The sequence below is a fragment of the Castanea sativa genome, chromosome 6 (genome assembly GCF_040712315.1).
Source record: "Castanea sativa cultivar Marrone di Chiusa Pesio chromosome 6, ASM4071231v1".
Lineage (NCBI taxonomy): Eukaryota > Viridiplantae > Streptophyta > Magnoliopsida > Fagales > Fagaceae > Castanea > Castanea sativa.
Window position 1 is genome coordinate 30,787,773 of NC_134018.1, and position 7,217 is coordinate 30,794,989.

Below are 7,217 nucleotides of genomic sequence, written 5' to 3' on the forward strand. Positions count from 1 at the left end.
TATTACAAAATGTTCAATTATTTATCTTTCAATCAATTTGCATGTAATTATGTAAATGTCTCAATTGTTTCCTTAAAGCTCACCAAACAATTAAACCAATATTGTCTTAATTTTATTTTTTTTACCAAAAAAAAACAGTTTTAAAAAAAGTTTCAGGTTGGGTCGGGTCGATCCTAAAAAACATGGGTCGAGTCACGGGTCAATCCATTTTTGCTTCGAATCAAAAAATCAGGCTCGGGTAAAATATTTTTGGGGTCGGGTCAGGTTAGGTCAGAAAATTATAACTTGTTTTGCCATGTCTAGTAAGAGCTCTCTCATTCTCACAAACAATCCTCCATGAGTACTTGACCTACCTCTAATTGGGTGGGGTTATATGAAAATAAGGTGATTTGCAAAGTTTTTATGTGGGTCTATGAGATACATCTATATACAAATTGGTTTCATTTCAAATTTTAATGTAACCATGAGTAATCGTTTCAGCTACTGTTGTAGGTTAATTAAATAGGTGTTTTTATATTATTATTATTATGCATTAGTTTAATTACAATATGATTATATGACATTGTTAGAAGGTTTTGTACAAGGATTGGTGTTTAAAGTAGCTGAATTGAGTTGGTAAAGTTTTAAAAATCTGGCTTTCATCAAAATTTAGCTTTCTTAAAAATCTAGATTGAAGATTTATTGTTGTTTTTCTGTATTACTCACTGCTAGAAGATGCTTGATGTTGTTCTCATGTGTTTTAGTTGTTAAAGTGTATTCTCATTACTAAAAGATACTTGATGTTGTTCTCATATACTTTATGCAATTAGAATGTTGTTCTATTTATTGGGGTTCTGAGCCTTTTGGCTATTAGCTTTGTACTGTGTTTTTTATCGTCAATCAAATTTGTTTTAATTTGGAATTTATTGCTAGCTTTCAGCAATAGTAGTAGTTTATAATGTATCATCTAGAACCATGAAGTGTTGCTATTTCCAAAACGCACCCTAAGATTTCAACACGTACTAGGTAATCAGAAGCAACCTTCTTATATGCTGAAGGCAAACATAGCAAACTCTGCAGATAAATATCATGGCACCATGAATAATATCTCCAAGAATTGCTCTTTTTTTTCCACTGCATGATTACATTCAAAAGCAAGCATCTCACCACTCTAAAGCAAGCATTCCACCACTAGAATTTAAGGCAACCTAGCTTGGCTATATATTGATAACATTAGCACTTACACAATATTGTAATAGATTCACTATTGCAGCTACCTGATTTAGTATTATCGATTCATTAAATCATGTTCATGACTCATATTTGACTGTGTAAAATTTTATATTCATAGACAGGGAGAGGTTCACATTTGTTGCATTAATTTGTACCTTTTTTTAACTTATAGAGCTACAAAGAAATTTTATTGGTGACTGTATAATGCTTATTCAAACAAAAGAAATTATCTCTGCGAACTATTTATTGATACATAAAGCTTGTACGTGGCTCAGAAATTTGTTTCCTTTTCAAAATTTGGATTCCTCATTTAATTGGCTTGGAGTATTCTTGATTGAATCTGTTTGATTCTTTGTGGTTGTAGAACTTACCTAGGAAAATTACTCATACTATGTAGTTTTTTCATGGATTTGGTTGTAGAACTTACTATATTTTGTTGAACATTAATATTAACAAACTTATGTTTTTTTTAGATGGGTAAGCCATCCTAAAATAGCTCAAATATTAGAGCTTAATTGCCATCAAGAGTGACAACTATCTTTTATGAAGCTTGTGTGGATGAGGTATTTAAGAGTAATTGACCTAATACCCACTTTAGTAAAAAGGGTTGGACAAATATTATAGCAGCTTTTGAAAAGAAAATTGGAAAAGAATATCCTAGAGTGAATCATAAGCATAGGCAGGATGGATTGAAGAAAAAGTAGGTAATTTGGAATAAGTTGGAGGAAAGTGAAACTGAATTGGGATGAGATGTAGCCAAAGGAACAATAGCTGCAAGTGATGAATGGTGGGAGAGGAAGCTAATGGTATGGTTTGTATAACCCATTATACATATGTTGTATTAGTAGATAAACCATGCTAATTTGAGTTATTAATGAAAATATTCAAACTTTTAGTAGGTACTTGAAGCAGCAAAATTTTGAGAGAAAGGTTTGGAGAATGTTGACTTATTAGACATTATGTTTAAGGACATTGCAGCCACGGGAGATTTATCATGGGCCCCCACTTCAGGTGTGTTACCTAATGATCTTGAGACACCTACGGAGGGGTTAGGTGATACTTCTACTAACTCATATTCTCCAAATGGTGATGATGATGTTCATGAAGATGAAACTCCTAACCTCACGCAACCACCTAACCCAACACAAAACAAATGAAAGAAGTGAGCTTTATCATCACCCACACAGAGCAAAGGGAAGAAAGAAGGAACAACATTGTAGTTGACACAACAACTTAGTCGTATCTGTGATGTTGTGGAGTTGAGGAACTCAACTTGTTTAATGGAGTCAAGTAGTACTATTTGTAATGTCATGGGAATGTGTGTGCACCTAAGATGGCATTGAGAAGGGTTTTGAACTCTATCTCCTAGCAACACATTTTTTCAGAAGCGAGAGAAAGAGATATGTTTGTCGTGATGGAAGAACCATATTTACAACTTCAGTTTCTGCAAGAGGAGGCAAGATTGTTAGGAGGACACTATTTTTGCACTTAGGGTGTTTTATGTTTTATCATTTGAATAATGTTTTATGGAAGAGAGAGATGTTTTTCATGGTTTATTGTTTTATCCTTTAAATAATGTGATTATTAGGGTGTTTTAACTTGTTGGGCTGTTAGAGTGCTTGAACTTCAAAGATAGAAGCTTGCCTATATCCTTGAACAAAAAACTATTCAATCAAAAGTTTGGACCTCCTTTCATTGTTCTCCCAATTTTCTGCCAATACATGAACTTTATTTTTTCACTAATGTTGAGTTTGTTAGGTTTCCTGATATAAAATTAAATCAGTGGGTGAAATGGGGGCTAGAAACACACACACATATAGTTAGACCATATTGTATCAGAGTGGGAGGATCTTAGTGTAGTGTTTGAGTAGTGCAGTGGATGCTATAATTAGTAAATTTGCTGCATTATTGCTACAAGGAAGCATGTTGCTATTGTATTAGTGCTGTTATGAAGGCTTATGTTATGTGTCATGATAAGGGTACGGAATGCTTGTAAGAGTGCGAGTGCTGTAGCTGATTACCAAGTTCAATCCTTGGGAGAATCACTTGGCTGTTATAAGTGGTTACTACTGCTACTACCTACTGTCAAGTTAATTACAGCTCCTACATGTTTACCATGTGCCTAAATTCTAATTGAGCTTGTCAGAAATCAGTAATAGGGTGGTTAATATGCTCGGAGTTAGTTGTTAATAACAGAATTACTGAGTAAGCAATTGTAATAGAAGCATGTACTCATGTAACCTATTATGTTGTTTAGCTCATTCTTGTCATAATCATCTTCAGAAGTAACAAGTCATTTGCTTCTTGACCTCTAGTTCTTCTAATTACTCCTCTAATTCTCTTCCCAAGGGCAAGGAGGCCCAGCTCCCTCTGAAAGCCACTATAGTGTTACTAAAAAGATAAAAAGCAAGGGGGGTTTTGTCACAGACTAACTACGGGCAGTCATGACCATAGGTAAATACTTATGTAAGCTTCTCTAATTCTCTCCAGCTTGTTCTTTGCGTTTTTTAATGGTTATCATTTCTTTATTGTGATTTATCTAATTTATTGCTATCATATTTTAGGTGTCATTCCTATGGATTACAAAGATTATATTGATAATAGTAATGATGATCATTCTTATGATGTGGAAAATGATGAACATGATGATGAGGAATTATATGATCTTGTTGTTGTTGGATGTCATGTTGGCAGTGACATATTATATGAAATATATTGATAAACAACTTTGTAGAGATTTTGAACAAACTAACTATATGTGGTTGATGGATTGTTTGACGGGCAGTGAAACGAAATGTCATGCAATGTTTAGAATGAAGTGACATGATTTCCTTCAATTGTATAATGTTTTACAACATACATATGGACTTCAGCACATAAGGCATATTAAGCTTGAAGAGTCAGTAGGTATATGTTTGATGATACTTGGACAAGGAACATGTAACAGGTTAGTACAAGAAAGATTCCAACATTCTGGTGAGACTATACATAGACATTTTCATAGACTTCTGAAACGCCTTAACATAATGTCAATGGATATCCTCAAGCCTTATGACCCTACATTTAGAGTAGTTCCAAGACATTGTTGAGGGCCAAAATTTCACAAGAAAGCCCATTCCATAAAAAGTAAGAAAAGACCATGGACCTTAACAAAAGAAGGCCCAATTCATTAAGCTAAGAAGGACCGTGAAGGCCTAAAATCCCAAAAAGAAGAAAAAAGAAAGAAATAATTATAATAAAAAAGAAAAAAAAGAAGGGGGTCTCAGGCAAGGATCTCGGGCAGACCAAAAGACATGCAGCAAGGATCTCGGTCAGGCCAGAGGATATGCAACAAGAAAAATCAATATCAAGGCCTTATGTATGTTCAAATTTCCAGCAAAAAACAAGCCATTAAAAATCCAACAAAAAACCAGGTATTATCTTTGTAACCCATGGTCCAAGCCCGTGGGATCCCAAGTGGATAATAAGGGAGGAATGGTTTGGTCGGTAGGGGAGTGATTTCTGGTGAAAGGAGGATCCTGAAACTTTCCCTTGGTTCATATATTTGCTTGGAATGCATGAACTAATAGGAAACTCAGTTCCCCTATGTACATGACACATTTCCACAATTTCCTCTCAATTGTCATTTTCAACAAAGCTGTCACAGTACACCGAGTAGCCCACCCATTCCATTTGACTTTCCAAGAAGGAATATTTCATTTATAGCTAAAGCCAAATGCCCATTTTAAGTTATAATTGCCTAAATAAGTTAAACCTCTACCCAATGCATCTTTTTAGGTCACAGAGGACATAGTGTTACCCAGCAGACCTGGGACGTTCTCTCCCGGGGTACCAGACCAAGTCTGCTATATCATTTTCAACAGAGCTGTGACAGTACACTCAACAGCCTACCCATTCCTTTGACTTTCCCAAAAATAATCTTTCATTTATAGCTAAAGCCAAATGCCCCTTTTGAGTTATAATTGCCTAAATAAGCTAAACCTTTGCCCAATGCACCTTTTCAAGTCACAGAGGACATAGTTTTACCCAGCAAACATGGGACGTCCTCTCCCGGGGTACCAAACCAGGTCTGCTATAAAAGGGACACAAGGCATAGCAAAAAGGGGGGACTCGGATGGGAGAAAAATGGGTATTCAAGGGAAAAGTTCAGAGGTTTAAAACACATATTCTTAGAGCTTTAAAAGCCTAGCAAGGAAGAGAAAGAAAGAACCAAAAATAAGAGAGCCAAGGTGGAGGAATTTGTCCCATATCCTTGAGATTATTCAAAATACCACTTAGCCTCCAAAAAAAACATATGCCAAAACATGCACACATCAGATATCACTTTCTCCCACAAAAATCCTCGTCACCTAACTATCTTAGAAGGCAATGCCCAAGCAAAACCACTTGGACTTGAGTTCCAAATCCTACAAGTCTTGTGCAAAAACACTAAGTTTGTGAGAATTGGGGCCAGGATCCTCGTGGCTAAATCAATCTCATGAAATTCATTTATATATATATATATGTTTATGTATTAAAATGTATATCCTAACCTAAGAAACTAATAATTATTTGAAGATATGTGTATTGTGTAGTGTATTTTTATGCAAGGTCTATAGAAGTAAAGGGAAAGGGAAAAAAAACTTCATTGCATAATAAGCATGGAAAAAATCGTATAGATCAAAGAATTAGCATTCTGGGATTACAGACTTTATACACCAAGGGTACCACGACAATACGCCCGGGGTACCACGACAGTACGCTCGGGGTACCAAGTGAAGGAACTCTTTTAAATGTTTATACAATAAAATATTTTTTGCCTTGAGGAGATTTATGTGACTTGCACACAACTTGGTTCGTAATCAACCCCCATTTAGCTGCGATGAACCGAGCCCAGTCCACCAAACAACAAGTAAAGCGCTCGGGATCCTTGTTTCTACATGGTCCTGGGTACTGTCCAAAAAAGGACCCTTACAGACATATACAAAAGAATCCATTGTACATACCACACTTTCAGGTATTCATTTTATATATTCTAATTTGCTTATAATATTTGTTAGGATTATTTCCTAAGTAACAAAAATTTATGTTATATTTTAGGACTGTATGTGTGCCATTGATGGTACACATATTCAAGTTATTGTTGGAAATGACAAAAAAGCTCCATATTATAATAGAAAATGTGTGATATATTTTAACGTGACGACAACATGAGATTTTGATTTATTTTTCACATTTGTTATGGCTGGATGGGAAGGTGCAACACATGATACACGTATTTTTTTAAATACTATTTATGTACCACCAAGTATATAATATTTTTATAAATTAAATATGTATGAAGAATATTATTTATGTACATATTACATTTTTTTTTCTTTTATTAGAAAAATATTATTTAGTTGATCCTGGATATCTCTTAAGGAAATGATATTTGCCACCTTATAAGAGACAGAGGTACCATTTTTCAGATTTTCGACGAGTTAGTTGAGGGAATCACATAGAAGAGAGGTTTAACTATGTTTACTCATCACTTAGAAGTGCAATTGAGCGAACTTTTAAAGTGTGGAAGAATAGATGGAAAATTTTGAAGAAAATGTCATCTTATGAAATTAAGGACCAAAGAAACATTATAGTTTCTACTTGTGTTTTGCATAATTTTATTAGAAAACATGATAGGGAGGATGAGGGATTCAATTGGGATGAGCATGAGTTGGATAGACTAAGAAGCAATAGTAGTGGAAAAGGTAGTAGTAGAGAGGCAAACGTTGAGAATATACAAAATGAGGAGATGAAATTTATTTGTGACAAAATAGCTCGGTCCATTTGTGGGTTGTAAACAATATATTTATTATTTCTTTTTTGGTTTTTAATGTTTTGGATAATTTATTTATTTATTTATTATAATGGACTGTCTAGTATTGATATCGTTGGCGATGAACATTTTAATATAATTATTTTTCTAATCATTTTAATATTTTTCTCTTGATGAGTTTTTTTTTTATAATATTTTTGATTTGATAAAC